The sequence below is a fragment of the Cornus florida genome, unplaced genomic scaffold (assembly GCF_030987335.1).
Source record: "Cornus florida cultivar Cherokee Brave unplaced genomic scaffold, ASM3098733v1 CherokeeBrave_3.0.0_Hap2_Chr01, whole genome shotgun sequence".
NCBI lineage: Eukaryota > Viridiplantae > Streptophyta > Magnoliopsida > Cornales > Cornaceae > Cornus > Cornus florida.
Window position 1 is genome coordinate 24,306,802 of NW_026775571.1, and position 22,840 is coordinate 24,329,641.

Below are 22,840 nucleotides of genomic sequence, written 5' to 3' on the forward strand. Positions count from 1 at the left end.
TTTGATTCTTGTTGATCTTGTAGTTTGTAATTGTAGAGAGAGAGAGAGAGAGAGAGGGGCAATTTTTGAGTTGAGAACGAGAATAGAGATGGAGGCGATTGGGGAGGTTGAAATGATTTGCCCTAAAAATATATATATATATTTTTAATAATAATATAATCAAATATATATAATATATATAATATACATATATATATAAATTTCCGGGCAAAAAAAAAAAAGCTTAACCCGCCAACCTGACCCAACCTGCTCGAAAATATTCGGTCCGGGTTATGACCACAACTCATGTTGGGTACAATTCAAGTTGGCCCAACCCAACCCGATTCGGGTTAAGGTTGGGTTGAAGCTGGGTTGGGCCAGCCCAACTTGCAGCCCTATTTTCTTGTGAGGGACGAAGCATAAGAGTTAAATGAATAACCCTCGGATTCTCAACTTGTGATGCAACATTGAATGAAATGGATCTCGATTCCTTGATTCCAGTATCTAGATTTGTTAGTTGGCTACAACCAGAAAATGTACAATATCTGGGAGGTAGTGGTTATTCGTTATTGAATACCCCTGGTGGCCAAACGAGAAAGACTTTATTGCGCCCGAGAAAAACTTTATTGCGCTCGACTGTTCATGTAATACATATGTCCACAAGTGTATTACACATGCCGTGTATGAACGGTTGAATGCGCTCGTAGCACGGTGCAACAAAGTGTTTCTCTCAGCTAACCCCTACTCTCGGGATACCCAATTACTTCTTAGCTACGAGAAAAGCTTTATTTTGCACATCCAACCATTCATTATTGATGCGTGTTATACACGCGTGGGCATGTATATTACACGAATGGTCCGGATGTGCTCGTTGCACAGTGCAACGGGAACAATGAAGTTTTTCTCCTCGGCTACAACTATTTTAGTACCAATTGAGATGGGGATTTTCCACAGTAGGTTATGTGAAATCACGGAATGAGTGAAGACCTAAATCTTGTTGCATCCATGTTTGGAACGAAGGTTGTCTCGGCTTATTCTGCTTTCAAGATAGACATCTGATTAGAATGGATTGGAAAATGATTGGTTGTCCGAGCGTCAGACACATTTGATTTTTTTTTTTTTATGTAAGTGTGTTCGTCTTTCAAACTCTATATCACAGCTCGAATGGATTTACCATTGTCCGTTGACCCTTTTGTGAAGTTACATTAGAAATTGTGAAGCTACATCAGAAACGTAAAACCCTAACCTATTCACCAAATAGCTACGTCAGAAACGTAAAACCCTAACCCTATTCACCAATTTTTTTTCACTCCAAGTTTCATGGCAGTGGCAGGGCAATTGCTGTAGTTGAAGTGATTGTAAAAGTCACGTCTACATGGAAGTTTACATTCAATTTAGACATTTTGGTTCCTTTGGTTTGGCTAAAATATTATCCTTGGAAAATATTTTTCTTTCTCAAGTAAACTATATATATATTTCCTTATTTTTTGATGTTTGGTAAAGATTTAGGTCGACATTGAGGTCGAGTCCATTGGGTGAATTTACGATAACCAAACATAAAAAAATAAAAAAATATTTTCTAAAAACTATTTTACGTCTAAACAAGCCGAGCCTTTATGTCTTAGAAGTATATGTTTGTAAGTAATAACGTCTCCCTCTACTTTCTGTCTCTAGTTTGTACCTTATCTTCTTCAATACAAGTTCTTATTTTGTTTCTGAACTGTTCTTTGTTATGTCTCTAGTTCCTTAGCTCTAATTTGATGTTTTGAATAATACACAAAATCTATAATCTGCAATTTAGGCCAGGCCGTGCCGTTACTTGCAATAGCATATTACTAATTTAATTTGTAATCTACCCTAAAAAATAATATTCAAAATGAAGACCAAGACCTCATCACAGATGTATCTCCAGAAGAAATAATTGTATTACTGAGATCATAGTCAACAGAACCAAACTTGTCATCAACTCTTCTATTTGTCCTCCTTAACCGGCTTTCATTTTTGGTCACTATTATTCTTATGAAGTAGGAATTATAAGAGTCGATCTCCAAAACTGTTTCAATCTCTCATACCTTTTGTCATGAGAGAGTTCACGTGATAACATTATTCATCTAAGTTTCACAAATATGATATTGACAAACTTATCATTTGTGATGGAACAAAATCTATCGCGCATTTATTATGAATTTCATGAATGAATTTTTTTTAATTTTTTATTTATTTATTTTCCTCTCTCGACATTGTTGATGTTTATAAAATGAGATAAATAATAAACTTAATTCTATTATAAGAAGTCATTCATACGGTCAATTATTATTATGATTATTATTTTCACATCATTATGTATCTAACTCATTTTATTTCTTCTTTGTTTCTTTGATAAATTGAAATATTGGAGAAAATTAAATACAACTGTCCGTTTATATGTAAGTTAAGATGTTTAGCAAAGAATAAAATTAGATCCCACCTACAGTGTGTGTTTGAGTCTGTGTCATTCTATAGTAGATAGAGAGAATGGTGATAATTTCATTTCAAAATATCTGGTGTAACTTTTAGTGAAGAAAATATTTTTCTTTTTCAAACCACAATTTGATTGTGGTTTCATGTTTTCTGTTTTTATCTTGTAAGTTACTTCTTGTGCTTTTTGAAATTAATACTGTATTCTTTAACAATTTGATTAGTTTGTCGTGCCTGTCATGCTTAATTATGTAATTATAATTACAATTGATTTCAAAAAATGCTAATATTAATAATTTTTCTTATAAAAAATTATTTTTTTAATAAATTTATTGAAAGTAAGCAATAGATTATTGAAATCTTTCCCAAGTTTCATTTTCTGAGTGTGAAAAATTAGATGATTTAACACGTTGATTAGGTAATAAAACAATTCTGAACTCAATTAATTCTTTTACATGTATTTTTACCCTAAAATTAACCTTTTCTAAAACTATCTAATTCTTTATTTTTTACCTTCTTACTCTCCTCCTTCATCATCAAATTCTTTTTGATTCTGTTCTTAAAAAAAAAAAAAAAATTCGAGTTTAATTTTTAATTAGATGTCATTAGTTTCACTCCTTTTTAATTCTTTTTTTCATCCCATGCTTAACGGCGTCAGAGATTAAAAGATTCCATGTTCGCTGCATTTTTTTCGAAATAGTATTGCATCCCCCATTCTATTCTTACGAAGTATTTCAATTTTTTTAATATAAAATATGAAATAGGTAGTTCGTTAATTTTTTTTTTTATTATTTTTTATTTTGGAAAGTTAAGCAAATAAAACCAAAATTTGTAAGAAAAAGTAGTTGGTTAAATTCAATCTGAAGATAGGGTGCAGCCATATAAGTAAATATTGCTAAGGTGAGTTGAAAATTTTCAAAACACTTAGAGATCTCCAACCATTGTGTATATGTATATATATTTTTTTGTGTAAATCTGATGTGTCATAATAGATTTATATAAAAAATTTAAATTATTTATTTTTAGTTCTAACGGTTGTTTTATAACTTTTATGTAAAAATACCAACTAGTGTCATGTTAAGACCCCACATAATTTTTACAGTATTTTACACATTGGCGATGTGACAGTTGGAGATAAAAAAAAAATTTATACAGTATATATTTTACATAAAATAGTATTTTAACAGCCGGCTAGAAATGTTTTTATTTATTATTTGTTAAGATATTATTTTTAGTAAATATATGAATAAAGACGTTAACATATTGCTGTAAGTGCTCTTATTTATTGTGTGTCAAGGTATTATTTTTAGTAAATATATTAATAAAGATGTTAGATCAGTCCTTGCAAATAAAACATTAGCAAACGAAAACAAACACAATTTCTAACAAATTGGTTCAGTTTCTCTAGAAGACAGAAAATCTACTAATTAAGATGCTTTCATTTTTCAATTTACTCCAACTGATAAATATTAGAATCATGTTTTTATGAAAAAGAAATGGTAGTTGAACACTTGGGTAGACTCCTAAATTTCTGATAGTAATAATATATACATGAGCAGAAGTCATATAAAGTGTTAGCTTTCCTCATTTTTTATGCATGATAAGATTAATTCAAGAAAAAAAAAAAAAAACATTTAAAATTGATGATTCAGTAATGAAAAATCTAAAATCCTAAAGTTCACTCTCATCCCAAAAATAAAATCATATAAAATTGAATTTCAATGGTTGACTCTCATTCAAGTGGTATCACAAATCATAACTAAACAAAGACCGCAAGATAGGGACTCAATTAGAAACAGTATTTTTTAAAATTTTTTAAAAGAACAAAAATAAAACGTAAAGATTTTATCAAGGGAGGTTACTATAATGATGTATATTACCTACCGTGAAGGGAAAAATTCCCATCGACCCTTGTTAGATCTTTGTAAGAAGGGTTCGTAGGCCCAATAGAGGCTCGAACCCTGGTAGGATCCGACCTCACAGCAAGGGCCCAAAAGAGACCCATCTAAGGTTCTTCCCTAGGTATAAAAGGAAAGAAAAGTCAATCTAGATATTAGGGACAACAAAAAAAAATGGTCAAACACCTTTAAAATATATTTATAGTGCATAACACACTCTTTACGTGCAAAAATACTCATTAAGTTTCAATTTGATGAAAATAAGTCATTTTGACAAATTTAAAACGTAATTTGACTAAATTATCATTACTGAACCATTTTATAAAATATATAAATATAAATAATTTTGTAAAATGACCGAAAATGACACTATTGGAGGATGTCCATCTAGTGCAAAAAAACATCTCTAAAGTTTTAATCTGGTGCAAATAAATCCCTCTAATAAATTTAAATCCTAAGTTGACTAAATTACCCATACTCAACCATTTTACAAAATAGGGTTGAGTGCAAAAACACCCTCGATATATACCGAATGTGCAAGAAACCTCATATTATTTCAATTTGTGCAAATAAGGACATTATGTCAATTTAGCAATTGAAATGTCTAAAATACCCCCATAAAAAATAAAAAATAAAAAAATAAATTAAATATTTTCTCTTCTCTATTTCTCTCCCTGTTTCATCTTTTTATGATCCGGGGACATTTTTTCCATTAAATCTTATACAAGCCTCAATTTACTCTCTCTCTATGATATATATATATATATCTACACACACACACACTTATACCTTCATTCTTCTCTACAACTCTCTCTCTCTCGTCCAACCTCCCCCATCACATCCTCAGCCACTACAAAACACCGCCCAAATCCACCCCACTACCGATTGTTACACCTTTATGACCCACCACCTTTATTGCACCTTCTTGACTCCATATGTTATACAAATATAAAAGATTATAAGATGTGTGTATATATATATATATATATATATATATATTTATATTTATATTTACTGCAAAACTCATTTACATTTTCCTTTCACCACCACCACTACCCCTCTATTTCTCTAACATCCAAATACCCATCAATATCAATTGATTAATTATCACACAAAAATAATAAGATGAAATAAAATAGAAAATGAATCAGAAGCAAAAATCTCTTTCACGAGACTACAAGAGGTGTATTTTAGGCCATTTTGCTGAGCCGTTGTGCTCACCCTATATTTAACATTTTCAAGAAACGGAAAGGATGTGATAGATGACGTACCCCGCAAGCTTAGTTTTAGCTTGATGATTTCTTTTGCATATCTTTTATAAAGGCATATTTTTTAAATTTTTTTATTTTATTTTAAAGATATGTAATGACCTTATTCTTTTGTCAGTTTCATGAACCGTTGTGTTTGTGGCCATGGAGACTGATAAGTGCTTAAATTTTGCACAAGGGGAGAAAATTCAAGATATGATGGAGGTCTTTAAACAGGTCAAAATCAATCTTCTTCTGCTTGATGCTATAAAGCAAATTTCAGCCTACTCCAAATTTCCAAAGGACTTGTGCACTCTTAAGAGAAAATCCAAAAGCAAAGTTCCTAAAAAAATTTGTCTTACCAAACAAGTTAGGGTCATTCTTAAGTATAACACTCCTCTAAAGGTTAAAGATCCTGGTGCTCCTACAATTTCTTGCATCATTGGAAACAATGTGATAGAATGAACACTTCTTGATCTTGGTGCGAGTGTGAATCTTATTCCTTACTCGGTGTATAAGAAGTTAGTTTTGGGAGAGTTAAAACCTATGTCAGTTGTCCTATAACTAGCTGACCGTTTTGTTAGACAATCACGAGGTATTGTTGAAGATGTACTCATAAAAGTGGATAAGTTCAATTTTTCAGTCGATTTCCTAGTTCTTGATATAGAACCGGTCCACGATTCCAAAAAGTATATTCTAGTTATTCTTGGGCGTCCTTTTCTAGCCACAACAAATGCTTGCATTAATTATAGGACTGGAGCCATAGATTTATCTTTTGGGAATATGAAAGTCAAACTAAACATCTTCAGTGCTATTCATCATTCCCACGATGATAGTGAATGTTTCTTCTTTGATGTTATTGATGAGTTGGCTGAGGAATCACTCCCAATTATTTTATCCAAGGATCCTTTAGAAGTTTGTCTGAATCACTTCAATTATGAAGACTTTGATATCGAATCTTTAATTGCTGAAGTGAATTCTTTACTCAACTTTACTCCTATCACAGATTTTCCTCCATGGAAATCTAGACTTGAGCCTCTTCCTCCACTTTCTAGTACTCTGCCTATTCCTTCCTTAGAGTCTCCACTTAACTTGAGCTTAAACAACTACCGAACAAGCTCAAATATGCTTTCTTGAGTTTAAATGACCTTCCCGGTGATCATTTCTTCCAATCTTTCAAGTTCTCAAGAAAGTAGTCTCTTAAAAGTTCTTGAGCAAAATAAAGAGGTTATTGGGTGGAGTGTGGCTGATTTGAAAGGAATTAGTCCCACAATATGCATCAGATTCATTTAGAGGAGAATTCCCGAACATCATGAAAACTCCAAAGAAGATTGAATTCCAATATGAAGGAGGTGGTTATGAAGGAAGTTGTGAAGTTGCTAGTTACGGGAATAATTTACCCCATCTCAGATAGCAAGTGGGTGAGTCCTACTCAGGTAGTACCTAAAAAGTCAGGTATTACAGTAGTTGAGAATTCCAAGGGAGAATTAGTTCCATAGCACACCACCACTGGATGGCGTGTGTGTATTGATTACCAGAAACTCAACTTCGCTACTAGAAAGGATAACTTTCCATTATTATTCATTGATCAGATCTTAGAGCAGTTGGCTGGCCAGAGCTATTATTGATATTTAAACGGATATTCTGGCTATAATCAGGTGGCCATTGATCCTAAGGATCAAGAAAAAACTACTTTCACTTGTCTATTTGGTATATTTGCATATAGACGAATGCCTTTCAGTTTGTGTAATGTGCCAGCAACATTCCAGAAGTGTATGATGTCTATCTTTTTGGACATGGTTGAAAAGTTTCTCGAGGTCTTTATGGATGACTTCTTTGTTTTTGGATCCACTTTCGAAAACTATCTCCAAAATTTGTCTCTCGTACTTTAGCATTGTAAGGAAACAAATCTTATTCTTAGTTAGGAAAAGAGCCATTTTATGGTTCAAGAGGGGATTGTTTTAGAACATACCATTTATGAGAGAGGTATTGAAGTTGATAGAGCCAAAGTAGATTTGATCTCCAAATTGCCTCCTTCTACCTCCGTAAGGGGAGTGCAATCATTTCTTGGGCACGCCGGGTTCTTTCGGCATGTCATTAAAGATTTCAGCAAAATTTCTTGTCCTTTGTGTAATCTACTTGCAAAGGATGCTCCTTTTGTCTTTGATGACTCATGCCTAGAAGCTATCCATAAGCTTCGCTCTCTTTTCCTTCTTCATCTCCTATTATGAATCCTCCAAACTGGGCTATTCCATTTGAGATCATGTGTGATGCATTTGATTATGCTATGGGTGCTGTCTTGGGACAACGAGTAGATAAACTTTCTTATGTTATCTACTATGCGAGCAAAACTCTTTCAGATGCACAATTGAATTATATCACTACTGAAAAGAGTTGCTTACAGTTGTCTTTGCTTTAGACAAATTCAGATTATATCTGTTAGGTTCCATAGTGGTCTATTCTGATCATTTTGGTTTGAGACATCTTCTCTCTAAAAAGGAAACCAAACCCCATTTGATTCGATGGATCCTCTTGTTTCAAGAGTTTGATTATGAAATCCGGGATAAGAAAGGGTCAGAGAATATGGTAGCTGACAATCTTTTTAGAATTCTGATTGAGGATACCTTAACTTCAATTCTAGTTTGTGATTCCTTTTTGGATGATCAGCTATTTGGGGTTTCTTATACAAATTTGCCTTGGTTTACTGAGATTGTGAATTATCTCGCGATAGGCAAAATTCCTTTATCTTGGTCGAAGCAGGAAAAATATCAGTTTTTCTCTCAGATTAAGATGTACTATTGGGAAGATCCCACCTCTTCAAGTATTGTGCTGACCAAATCATTCGTAGATGTGTTACTGAGAGTGAGTTTCATAGTATTTTGACCTTCTGTCATAGTTTGGCTTGTGGAGGTCACTTTAGTGCAAAGAAAACTGCAGGTAAAATTCTTCAGTGTGGTTTCTTTTGGCCTTCACTTTTTCGGGATGCGTATTTGTTCTGTAAGTCATGCATTCGATGTCAGTAATTAGGATTAATTTCCAGAAGAGATATGATGCCCTTAACTTCAATCTTAGTCATTGAGGTCTTTGATGTATGGGGTATTGATTTCGTGGGTCCTTTTGTCTAGTCAAATAAAAATGAGTATATTCTTGTGGCTGTTGATTATGTGTCTAAATGGGTTGAGGCAGTGGTTACTAAAACTGCCGATCACATAGTCATGGTTGAGTTCATTCAAACGAACATTTTTAGTTGGTTTGGTATGCCACGAGTTATTATTAGTGATGGGGGTGCTCACTTCTGTAATCGGTACTTCCGTACTTTGGTACAAAAATACTCCATCACTCATAAAGTTGCTACTCCCTATTATCCCTAAACAAGTGGCCAAGTTGAAATATCCAATCATGAAATTAAGAGAATTCTTGAAAAAATGGTTAAGCCAGATCATAAGGATTGGTCATTTAGACTAAATGATGCTTTGTGGGCTTACCGAACAGCTTCTAAGACTCCGATTGGTATATCACCTTATTGTCTCATTTATGGTAAAAGGGTGTCATCTTCCTGTAGAATTAGAGCATAGAGCTCTCTGGCCATAAAAAAGCTCAATTTTGATATGAACTCTGCTGGCTCTAATATAAAGCTTCAATTAACTGAGCTCGAAGAATTGCGTAATGATGCTTATGAAAGTGCCAAGGTTTGTAAATCAAAGACAAAGGCATTTCATGACTAGCATATCTTGTGTAAGATTTTTGAGCCTGGGCAAAAGGTTTGGTTGTTTAATACACGACTGAAACTTTTTCCTGGAAAGCTTAAGCCACGTTAGGAGGGTCCATACATGATTTCAATCCTTTTATTACGTTTATTTTCTTTTATATTATTGAATTGCATCACAATACAACAAATTAAATTATATTTCTAAATTAAAATAGTTTTAATTGAAGACTCAATAATAAACCACCACAGTCCTTGAGGTTCAACACCCTCAACATAGCCCTATTTTACAAGGATTTGTTCTATTGTGAGTGGTATTTTATTATTGATAAATAAAAACACACATCAATTTTTGGTGCCATTGCCGGGGACCGTGTCACGGATTTGTTGAGTTTGAGATTAATTCTAGTTTAATTTATAGTTTTAGGAATTTATGATATATCACTTTATTTCTTTTTTTTTTCAAGTGCAGGAATCTAGCAGTGAGGACGAAGATGCCTAAGGAATAGAAGCTTCAGTTTCAGGACCTTTTGTAAGTTTTTATTATTTTTCTTCACTTGAAAATTTTCTTTTTGTTACTACTTGTTACCATTGAAATTAACTTGAATTGTTAGGAAAATTTTCTAAATCAAATATGGCTAATAATGGTGATGATCCAAATGGGGCACATGTGCCACAAGCACCTGTTCCTCCACCACAACCACAATTTAGGGATCACTTCATTCTTATCTCATAAACATCCCTTTGTTGCTTTCAATTTCCACAATCTGATGCAACCCACTTTGAGATCAAGCCAGCTATGATCCAAATGCCTCCAACTTTCCATGGGTTTGTTACTAAAGATCCCTATAAACACATAGATGAATTTCTAGAGTTGTGTTTAACTCCCAAGTTGTCCACTCTATCTAATGATACTTTTTGGATGAAACTCTTCCAATTTTCTCTCAAGGACAAAACTAGAACTTGGTTGTACTCCCTACCTCATAATTCTATAAGCACATGGGATAAGTTGCAACAAGAGTTCTTAAAAAAATACTACATTGTGGGCAAAACCACACAAATGAGAAGAGAGATCATGGCGTTCTCCCAAATCCTGGGTAAGCAACTTTATGAAACTTGGGAGAGATACAATGATCTTCTGAGAAAGTGTCCACACCATGATATTGCTAAATGACATTTGGTGCAAATCTTCTATGATGGATTACATAATCCATATAGGAACATGGTAGATGCTTCTAGTAATAGTGGTTTCTTTTATAAGAGCCCAAATAAAGATTGGGAACTATTTGAGGCCCTAAGTGAAAATTCATAACAACATGCTCCTTCTTCTAAGTCTAGGTCCACTCCTGGTATCCATTAGGTTGAAAGTTGGTATGAGGGTGAGAAAACTAGAGAGATAGCCACTCAAATAGAAGTGTTGAATAGAAAGTTTGACCAAGTCTTATCAGCTGTTAGTACTCTTAGTTCTTCTTAGCATTCCTCTTTTCCAAAGGAGGTGTGTTCTGTCTGCGCTAGTCTATCTCATTATGCTTCCAGTTATCCTCTCTTGGGTCATTCTTTTGAAATTCCACAAGTGCAAACCAATGCTGCATTCTCTAGTTCGGGTTACAATCCAAATTCTAATACTTATAACCCTGGCTGGAGAGATCATTCCAATATATCATGGCAGAATCAAAGCCAAGGCAATATTGTTCCCCAATCTCAGGGACAGTACCATAATTCATCCAATCTTCTGCAAAATTATTCTTTCAATCAATCTTCCATTTACTATCCTCCTCAATTTAGAAACCAAGTTAATCCAAATCCTCCTCATCCTAAGTACTCGTCTAGATTTGAAGAGAAGGTTTTGGCTGCAATTAACGAATTTAATTCAACCGCTCAATTGGTACATTCCCATTCCCAATCTATAGCTAAGATAGAGATTCAAGTTGGGCAAATAGTTAAAGTGTTGACTCAAAGAGAGGAAGGAAAACTACCTAGTCAGCCAATTGCAAATCCAGTTAGGCAAACGTACATGATTGATGAGACTAATCTTTTAAGTTCTCGTCATGAGCAAGTTAATGCCATTACTACTTTAAGGAGTGGAAAGATCATTGATAATCAAGTTGAGAAAAAAGAGGTAGAAAAAAAGAGGCGTATGATTCCTATCAATCCTATTCTTCCAACTCCACATCCCACAGATGTTCCTTCACATCTTACTCCATCAAGCTCTAAAAGAGTTGAAGGTGAAGTCACTTCTTCATCTACTCCCAACCTTAAGATAGCGTATAAGCCAAGAACACCTTTTCTTGAACGTCTTAAGGGACCCTCTTACTTTGGTAAGCAATGAGAGAAAATCCAAGACATGATGGATGTCTTCAAATACGTAAAATTCAATATTCCTCTACTAGATGCTATCAATCAAATCCCTGTCTATGCTAAATTTCTGAAAGATTTGTACACACAAAAGAGAAAATCAAAAATCCAAGTCTCTAAGAAAATCTATCTCACTGAGCAAGTTAGTGCAATCATTCAGCATAGCACTCTTCCTAAGTTTAAAGATCCTGGTGCTCCCACCATATCTTACATCATTGGAAACAATGTGATAGACAGAGCACTTCTTGATCTTGGAGCGAGTGTTAATCTTCTTCTGTACTCGGTGTATGAGCAATTTGGCTTGGGAGAGCTTAAACCCAAGTCAATGGTGTTGCAACTTGCTGATCGATCTATGAAGCAACCACGTGGGATCCTTGAAGATGTTCTCATTAAAGTGGATAAGTTTTATTTTTTGGTTGACTTTCTTGTCCTGGATACAGAACCTGTTCAAGATCCCAATAGATATATTCCTGTGATCCATGGTCGTCCATTTTTAGCTACAGCGAATGCCAACATTAACTATAGGACTGGGGCTATAGATATTTCTTTTGGGAACATAAAGCTCAAATTAAACATCTTCAATGCCACTCTATATTCCTCCGAGAAAGATGAGTGCTTCTTTATTGATGTTATTGATGAGGACTCAGTCACCATGTTTCCAACAAAAGATCCTCCTCCTTTGATTTCGCATCCTCCTTGTCCTTCTTATGAGTTTTCTCATAAACTTGAGCCTAAGCCACCACTGGATAAGTTTGAGTATTCTTTCTTGGGTCTTGATGGAACCACATTGGTTCTTCTTGTTTCGAATTTCATAATCACCCATAGGACTGGTTTTGGGATGAGAGAGGTAGTTAAGTTGTTAGATACAGGCTAAGGAGTAGCCTAACGTTGAGCTATCGACATTAAACTTAGCATGTTGTCAAGCTATCGATGTTAAACTTAGCACTTGTAGGTTTGTACTTTGGTTAGATTATTTATTTTCTTTTTCTTTTTCTTCAGTTTATTGTGTTTTCTAGGTTTTTAGTTTATTTGTGTGTTTTTCTTTTATTTTTAGATTAGGTTAGTTTAAGTTTGTTTTAGTTAAAAAAAAAATTTTTTTTTTTTTTGATTAACTTGTACATAATGATAGATATTTGTTTTACTCCATATACTTGGTATTCTGATGTGTGTTGGAGTGTGGTTGTTTTCTTAGGTACTAAGGACCAAGTTTGGGGGTGAGAAACCTATTTTTGCCCTTCTATGCTATAATTCATGACCTTTGCTAGTTGTGCGTATTTGGTAATATCTTTCTAAGTCTATATCTGTTTTAACACATTGAGTACAATGTGTATCTTAAGTTTGGGGGTAAGGCAGTGCCTTTAAAATTTTGTTGATGATATATTGTGCACAAAATGATGCAATTTAACTATTTAAGCATGATTTTGAGTTTGTTGATTGTTGTGATATCCATATGTAGTGTGATATTGGTTTAAGATGACTTGTCTGCTGAATTCAAGTTAAATAGGGATTTTTAAAAATTTTTTTATATCAGTTGGTGGCATGTGGTCCACTTTGTCAGGGAAGTTATAATTTGATGATTCTGATTCCTAGAATACTTCAATTTGTACATGTTCACACTTACATGCATTCTGTGGGGTATAAACTTGAAATCTTTTTCTGATTTGTGTTAAACTGAAATGAGCAGGTGAATTTGATGATGGTATAAGAAAAATGAAAGAAATAAAATGGTATGTATGCAATGAGAAAAAAAGGGTTCTTCACCAATGTAAAAGAGACAAATGAAAAAGAGAGAAATAAAGGGTCAAGTTCGGGTCTATACCTAGATTGTTTGAACAATTAAGTCCTTAGGGGTGTTTTGACACCTAATGCCCTAAAACTATCTAGTTTTGGAGTCATTGACTGAAAGTTTGTTACATAAGAAGTTTAGGTTGCCTAGATTATTTGAGCAATTAGGTCCTTAGGGGTGCTTGAACACCTAATGCCTTAAAACCAACTGGTTTGGGAGTCATTGGTTGAAAACTCATTATAGGAGTGATTTAGAAAGCTTAATAGACCTGAGCATTGCACAGTACCCTTTTGAAAAAAAAAAAAGTTCAAAAAAAAAAAAGAGTGATGAATGAAATAAATGCAAAAAATTAGGAAAAATACCTTGGGAATCAGAATTTAAAAGGTTTACTTGTAAGTTGAGGGATAACATAGAATAGATATAAGTATGGATAGTAAGCCACATGTTTAAAATTGTAAGTTCACTATTAAAAATGATTTTGGGGATCGAGATTGTTAAACATATAATTAAACTGACATATGGGGACATCGCTGCTGATATGTTATTGAGAGTTGGAGATTTTTCCTGTTTAATATAGTTCCTTATACTTGTTGTAATTGACTGATTGATGCATTGCTAGGACATTATGACATAAAAATAGGTTTGAATGAGCTTACCGTGCAATTAAGGCACTGATTTAAGATGTTTGTGGGTAACATCACTAGAAACCCTCACGAGACTACAACTCGTCCACTAGGGGTAACTTAGGGGTTTAAAGGCTTGTTGCATAAGCTAAATGCAATCGTGATTCCCATGAAAGCGGCTTTTTAGTTCTGTATTGCTAAGGGACTAGCAATATATAAGTTTGAGGGTGTGATGAGCGCTGAATATTGCATATTCGAGCCCCTAAATATACGTATGTTAAGACCTAAAGTGATACTTTTATCCATTATTAGATTGATTTTTGTGTTTTTAGGTACTTTCCCAAAGAAACGATTAAAACCAGGCTTTTATGATGAAAAGAATGATAAGGACGTTTACCGAGTCGTTGCCGGTCATTCGAAGCAAGCCGAGAGTCAAAATGTTGAATTTTGGGGAGTTTCAAGTTTAGAAGCTCGAGCCTCAGTTCTATGGCTCGAGCTTAGCTGAAAAAAGATAAAAAATTACAAAGGCAAGAAAGCTCGAGCCTTGACCCTCAAAGCTTGAGCCTAACCACAGGGTGCTTGAGCCTTTGCCTAAGAGCTCTAGCACATGATGCGTTGGAATTTGAAGAGTTGATCCAAGTCCCAGGACCTCGTGCCAGACCTCAAGGGATCGAGCACTAACACCTAGAGCTTGAGTCCATAGCCCTAGAGCTCGAGCCCAACACCTTGGGATCGAGCACCATAAAGGAGGGATAGAGCACCATTAATAAAAAGATGTTTCAGAAAAATTTTACTCCCAAATCTCGAGCCCAAAGCTCGAGCACAACCACTCAGGGCTCGAGTATTGCTGAAAACTCTAGACCTACTTCAGTATTTTGGACATAAATTTTGACTCAAAACTCCAAATTCAACAAACTTAGTGGCTCTGGAAAGAAGACTCAAAGCCTGATGTTTTTGTCTCTAATAGCTATCTTGAGATTCACACTCTAAATGTGTCAAAATTGTGTTACAACATTGGAACAAGTTGCTGACAGGTTAAGCTTGAGCCTTGACTACAGAGCTCGAGCTCTGACGTCCTGAAGGTTAAAAATACATGCAGGAATTATATATTTTGACTCTTCTTAATTTCCTTATGGGCCCAATTGTTACCAAAAGCTGTAAAACAATCCGAAGGGGATTGGGACTTGTTTTCCACTATAAAAGAAGGGATTCATCTATCATTTTAAAAATCCATCCATCAATCTCTCTCTAACGGCGGCTTTTAGGGTTTTGAAGAAGAAGATCCAAAAGGAGTTTTAGCGGTCCATGGCGATGAAGACCACAACAACACAGATGATATCTTGCGTCATCATGATTAGCTAATTCCTATATTAGGGCATTGATGTAGTCCGTGTCTGAATACTATGGTTTGATTGTTCTATACTTTGGGAATTTAATATATTATGTATTTTGATTGCATGATTATGGACAATTGACTTAATTCAATTGGTTTTTAATGATTACATAGTTTTTGAATGATTAATACATTGTCTTAGATTTAATTATTCTTAAATTATATTCAATCCATTCTTATTGGACGGTATTTAGTGGAGGCCTATCGGACATAAGACTGTAGTTCATACAATGGTGTTCAAACGTTTTTCATAAATGAATGTTTTCATAGTCTATGCCTAGGGAAGACGAGTTATATTACAAAATTAGTTAGAAGTAGGTAGGTAGATAATTCGTGCCAATCAAAGATAGGTTATTATTAACTAAAATTCATGAAACATCTTTCTTTAAATCTGAATTAAACGAATGTTATTTAGTTTAATTCTATATGATACATAATTGTTGAAATCCCAAGGTTGAACAGTTGACCATAGTATGAGGTTCGTGGTGAAGTCAATCCCTAAGTATTTCTTCTCTTGATTTCAATTCTTTTATTCTGTTTATTTTCTTTTATGTTATTGAATTGCATCACAACACAACAAATCAAATCCTCTTTCTAAATTAAAATAGTGTTAATTGAAGACTCAATAAATCACCACAGTCCTTGAGGCTCGAAACCCTCAACATAGCCCTATCTTATAAGGATTCGTTCTATCACGAGTGGTATTTTATTATTGATAAATAAAAACACACATCATGGCCTGTGGTCCACTTTGTCAGGATAATTAATATTTGATGATTTTGATCTTTGAAATACTTCACTTTGCACATGTTCACACTTACATGCATTCTATGGGGTATAAACTTGAAATCTTGTTCTATTTTGTGTTAAACTGAGATGGGTAGGTGAATTTGATTATTTTGAGAACCAAGGTATAAAAAAAATATAAAAAAATGGTATGTTGCAATAAAGATGAAAAGAAATTTTTCACCAAGAAGTGAAAGAGACAAAAAGAAAAGAAAAAAAAAAAAAAACAAAGAAACAAAGGGTCAAGTTTGGGTCTGTAGCCTAAATTACTTGAGTAATTAAGTTCTTAGGGGTGTTTTGACACCTAATGCCCTAAAACCAATTGGTTTGGGAGTCATTGGTTGAAAACCCATTATACAAGGGATTTAGAGAGCTTAAGAGACCTGACCTGTGATGACCCTGGTTTTTCAAGCCAGTGCGTCCTGTGATGAACCATAATTTGACCCGATAACGGATCCGAAATACGGAAGCAAAAACAGAAAACAAGACTCTAAGAAGTCAAAGTGACCTTCTATGAGGTCGTGGAACTCAATAAGAACTGATGCGGAAGCAAAAGACCAAAAATATGACAAATAAGACCCCAGGGGTAAAATAGTCATTTCTAAAAACTGTGGACTCAGGTGCCACCGAGCACACTGTTGGAAGGACAATAAAAAACTAATTAAGATGGACTCAAGAATCGCATGATTTGGAGTCCGGACAAAGGAGAAACGGCATGACGAAGAAAAACGAGCATTTAAAGCAAAAAGGGTAAACTGGTAATTATCTAAGAAGATTCGGGTGCAACCAAGCACACCGTTGGAAAGACAGCAAAAAATTAGTCAAGTTCAAAAAAAATTTCACTCAATTTGGAGTCCAGACGAGGGAGAAACGAGTGTTTGAAGTTGTGACGTCGCGGTGGCCCGAAGAAGGCCATGGCGCGCCGGGCGCCCAATGGCATGCACATGTTGACAGCAAAAAAAAAAAAAATATTAAGTGTCCAGAACTGAGGCTTGAAACGGAGGTTGAAACGAGTTTTTCTGAAAAAACACGAAAAAGAAACCCCCCCTAAAATTGAGTTTTCTATCCGACTCACCGTAAAATTCCTAAAATGCCCCTAGATCAGAATTGGACAAGAGGGCAAAAAGCTGCTACAGGATCTGAGATAGAAAACGGGCTACCAAAAAAATTTTTCTGGAAAAACACAAAGAAGAAACCCCCCTCAAAATTGAGTTTTCTACGTGACTTATAAGAGAATTAAAAAAAACTCACTGTAAAATGCCCAAAATATCCCTCCATGAAATCTGGTCATGAAGGCCAAAAAGCTGCTACAATTGAAAACTGGAAGCTGAAACTTCACGAGGGATTTCCGATGCCAAGATGACATTTTCTGGAAACACATGAAGAAGAAACCCCCCCTAAAATCACATTTTCTAAGCGACCATGTTGAAAGAAGAAAATAAAACTGATGTGAAAAGTTTAAAAAGCCCCTAGATCAGATTATGCAACAAAGTTTCAAAATGAGTCCATAGGAGGCTCATTTCACCAAAGAAGAAAGATTGCCAGGAAACGACCATGCACACAAACACAACTTACCTATTAGGACGTGCTACAATGGTCCATGGCTTAAAAATACCACCGATGCAAAATCCAACCCCCCAACGGGCAAAAAGACAAAAATGAACAAGAAAAGGGATATTTGAAAACTAAAATTAACAAATGATTTCAAATTACTGTTTAGCCATTGGCAACACTTCATACATGATTAATGAGACCCCATGAAAGAATAAAAATGGAATTTCCACACCCGATGCAAGCATAGTGAAACAATGACTCGGTATTTTCCAATATTTTCATAATATTTCATGAAGTTAAAAGTTACATAGAATACAATATAAATGTCATTGGTCTCCGGTTTCATCTCATACATGTCAAATACATTGAAAAGAGTGTACTTATGTACACTTTACATATTTGGAATCAAAGAATACAAGTTTTGACATATGAGCTACTAATAGCATTTCATGCTAACATTTTCATGAAAATGATACTTCAAGTCTACAAAACTTCCATGGTATAGTGTGCATCCCAAATCAAGGTCCCTGTACCTGAAAAATGTCCCCACTACGTGGGTAAGTAACATAAAGCTACTCGTAGGAGATGAGTATGCATCGACCTAGCATTTTACAATTATATCACCTTAAGGTGAAACATGTTAAAGGGGCTCATGCCACCTAACGTCTATGTCAAAGTGAGACTCAGGGATCATTCTAAGCTACTCATGCAATTAAAATGAACTACGGCATACAAGTATACATGCTCAAGTACACTAAACCGTATTAAAACATGATACACGACATTCAAGTACACATGCTCACAAGTATACTAAATCATGTTAAACAGGATAAGCAATATCTAGCATACATATACAAGTATAAGATATATGTATATAGTACTCATAAATCAAGTATACAAACACAAGTACCCTAAGCTAAACACATACGCACAAGACAAGTATATATGGCACAAGTATACAAAAATGAAATCCGTACACACAAGACAAGCATACTAAGCGTAAATACACTAGATAGAGTTTAGATACACCAACAAGGATACAAGTTCAAGTATACAGTTTCAAGTATACTAAATAAGATTAAAATACATAAGCAAGCACCAATTCTCAAGTTACAAGTAATCCATGATGAACAAATTGAAATTGAATACCAAATCAAAGTAGAAAGACTAGGACATGTGGTCACTAGACCAAGCAAGTGTTTTCGGGTAATTACGACCCACAAGGCACTACATTGTGCGCACATGCATAAGTTATTCCGGGCAATTACGACCCACAAGGCACTACCTAGTGCGCACTTATGACTTGGAAGACTCTTGTCCCCGTACTAGAACCAAACCCTAGCCATCACGTGAAATATGTCCTTACAAGCTTTCCAAAATCAATAAGTCCAAAACTTATACAAAAATCAATAAGTCCAAAACTTATACAAAAATCAATAAGTTAGACCAAACTTATACCAAATCCACTAATGCATAAAACCATCTTCCATGCACAAATAAGGTTGAATCCACACAAACCATGTCTTAGAATTCAAGTCTAGATAGCATATGACACGTCAAGCCTCCAATATGCAATTTATACACCAAAACAAGAATATTTTACAACAATTGAACCACATTACCACACTAAGCCACAAGTACTAAATAAGTCCCAATTTAGTAACTAGCTTCCAAGGTAAACAATTGTAATATTCTAACAAGCTATACACCTACACAAGATATATCTAAACAAGCTATGCAAGTCAATGATATTCTATATCATGCTAAGTCCAATTACCATTTTAAGATGTCTCAAGTACTAATTCTATATCAAATTAGTAACATACTTACAAGGTGATTAAACAGACTACATTTCAAGGGATTATCAACCTATTACCTTCAATATCAATTTAAGTGACCAACACACTTAAAATAAAATTAATTAAGCTCATTAATTAATTTTTCTCTAGATTTTCAAACATATCCAAATGTCCTCAATTTAATATATGTTAAAGAACTCACCAAGGCCTACTTAAATATCACATTACAAGTTGGTTTCATACTTGATACAACTATGTGAATTAATCTTTCACAAAAGATAAATATTAAATAAATTTTGCAATTCTTATTCAAATGCTCCAAATTTAATATATGTTACACAACTCACCAAAGCCTAATTTACTAGCATGCCACAATTTAATTCTAAACTATATACCATCATTAGAATTAAATCTTAGACAAAGAAAATAAATAAATTAAATTCTAAAAACTTGAATAAGGCATGCTCACAAGTTGTATATGCTTATAAAATAATCAATACAACAATAATATAAACCTAACATATCGCCTTTTTCAATTTGAGATGAAAATCTCAAAAGCCCACTGAAAAAAAAGTGCTCCGAATCCGACGATACCGAAGGGTTTTGTCGGGGACAACACGATCTACATGAACCCACAAGAAGCCCCATCAAAATCACAACTTGACTTCAAACTCGAACTCAAAATTTAGCCAAAAACGGGTTCTAATAAGGGAGAAAGATGCGTGTGGTCAAGACAAACACAAAACGTGAAGGCACTTCGACTTTTTAACAAAAGGTAGAAGGTTCAAATGAAAGAAGAAGGGTGGCAGCCCCCTTGTGCTGCCATAGTAGGTTTTAGTCGTGCATGGAGAAGGGAGAAGATGACTTTTTAATTTTAAGTCCCCCTATTTATAGAAAATCTCAAAAAGTGCCCCGAACGGGTCCCGCTGGGTCCGGAAAAGTAAAATTTGAACAGACGTGCTCAAACGGCAAAACTTTGTGAATGAAAAAGATTCAAAATAAGAAAATATGAACAACGGAATAAATGGCGTCAAAAACTGAGTTCCGAGCAGAGAGATATGCCCCAAACAAGTTCGGCGGCAACAAGGGCCAGAAACTTTGAAACTGGAGAAAAACGACCAGAAGGAAATTCCATGAGTACACGACTCGACGAAAAGTGAAAATGAATCCTGTACGAGGATCCAGGATCAAAATGAGGCATTTTTGCAAAAACTTTCATTAATTGCACAATGGCCTCTCCAAAAAGTGAAAACTGCACTAATGGCCCAGAATGAAAATATCTCCCAAAAATAATTTCTTAAAAACCCCTGAAATAAAATATCTTCAAAAGATATTTACGAAAAACACCCCAAGAAAAGAAAATAATTCTAAAGAACTTTGCATCCATACCCCTATGGACACCAGGAGCAACCAGAGTACTTTTTTGCAAAAGTAAAGATATGTATTTCGTGGAAACCACTTGGAATGAAGATACGTGAAGTCAAAAACCAACTCCAAACACAAAAAGTGAGGTTACGCCAACAAAGTGACAAACGGGGAAAAGACAAAATAGGGAAAATGACAAAACAGGGAAAAGGACGAAAAGTGAATAGTGTCAAAAAACGAAAAATGTGGAAATGACTCGGTCCTCAAAGGAAGTTGTCAATCCAAAGGAAAGAGTCTCAGAAACCATTTCCGAGCACTCGAGACAACACTAAGCGATGAGAAACTGAACTCAGAAAAGAAATTTCGACGAAAAAAAAATTCATCCGTAAAATTCTGAGGAAAAAGAAAAGGAAGGAAATGATTGGGTCATTACACGACCATTGCAAAAGTACCCTGTTTGAAAAAAAATGAGTGATGAATGAAAATAAAACATACATGGGAAAAGAAAAAAAATACCTTGGGGATCGGGATTTTAAAGGTTTACTTATGAATTAAGGGATATCATAGAACAAAAATAAATATAGATAGTACACCACATATTTAAAACTGCGGGTTCACTTCTAAAAAGGATTTTGGGAATTGAGATTGTTGAATAAGTGATTAAACTGACATGTGGGGACCATGGTTGCTGATATGATATTGAGAATTTGAGAATTTTCCTGAGTAATATAGTTCTTTATACTTATTGAATTTGACCGGTTGATGCATTGCTGGGACATTATGATATGATATAGGTTTGAATGAACTTAATTGTGCAAGTAAGGAACTATTTTGATATGTTTGTGGGTACCGTCACTGTAAACCCTCACGAGACTACAACTCGTCTATTAGGGGTAATCTAGGGGTTTAGAGGCTTGTTGCATAAGCAAAATGCAACCGTGATTCCCATGAAAGTGACTTTTTAGTTTTGTATTGCTAAGGGACTAGCAATATATAAGTTTGGGGGTGTGAAGAGCACTGAATATTGCATATTTGAGCCCCTAAATATACATATGCTAAGACCTTAAGTAGTACTTCTATCCAGTTTTAGACTAATTTATGTTTACTTTGTATTTGTAGGTACTTTCCCAAAGAAACGGTTAAAATTGGGATTTTAAGATGAAAAGATTGATATCTAAGCTTACAGAGTCATTATCAATCATCTGAAGCAAGCTTGGAGTCAAAATGATGATTTTAGAGAAGTTCAAGAGCCATATCTCGAGCACAAGTTCCATAGCTCGAGCATAAAGTTAATAGAAACAAGAAAAGCAACCAAGGCTAAATAGCTCGAGCAGAGATCTCTCGACTTGAGCCGAAACTCAAGGTGCTCGAGCCTTTGCAAAAATGCTCGAGTATAATATGCCTCGGAATATGAAAAGATGCTTTAGAAGTTCCATGTTACTAGGACCTCGAGCCAAAGTCAAAATGCTTGAGCTTTTGCCAAAAAGCTTGAGCTAAAGTCCCAAGGCTCGAGCATCAAGTCAAGGTGATTGAGTACTGTGAAGAAGAATCCTAGAAATATTCTAAGTGTTGATTTAAAAGATGCTTTAGAAAATATTTGAAGAAATTTAGCTAAGTATAGAAGTTTGGCTTGAATACCCTTCCAAGTGGCTCGAGCCATTACCAAAAAGCTTAAGCAGAAGCTTCTCTACTCGAGTCTCTGTTGTTAAGTTAGAATTTTAAGTTGCGGGTGATAAGTGCTCAAATGTGATGCATTTTAGCACCTAAGTTAGGGTATTTTAGTCTAATCATCTATCTTACTTTCATATTTTAGTACTTATTTGTGTTTTTGTCATTTCAGGTCAATAAGGTTCAAAAAGGCTAATAAGAGCCTTTTAGCTCAGTTTTGGAGC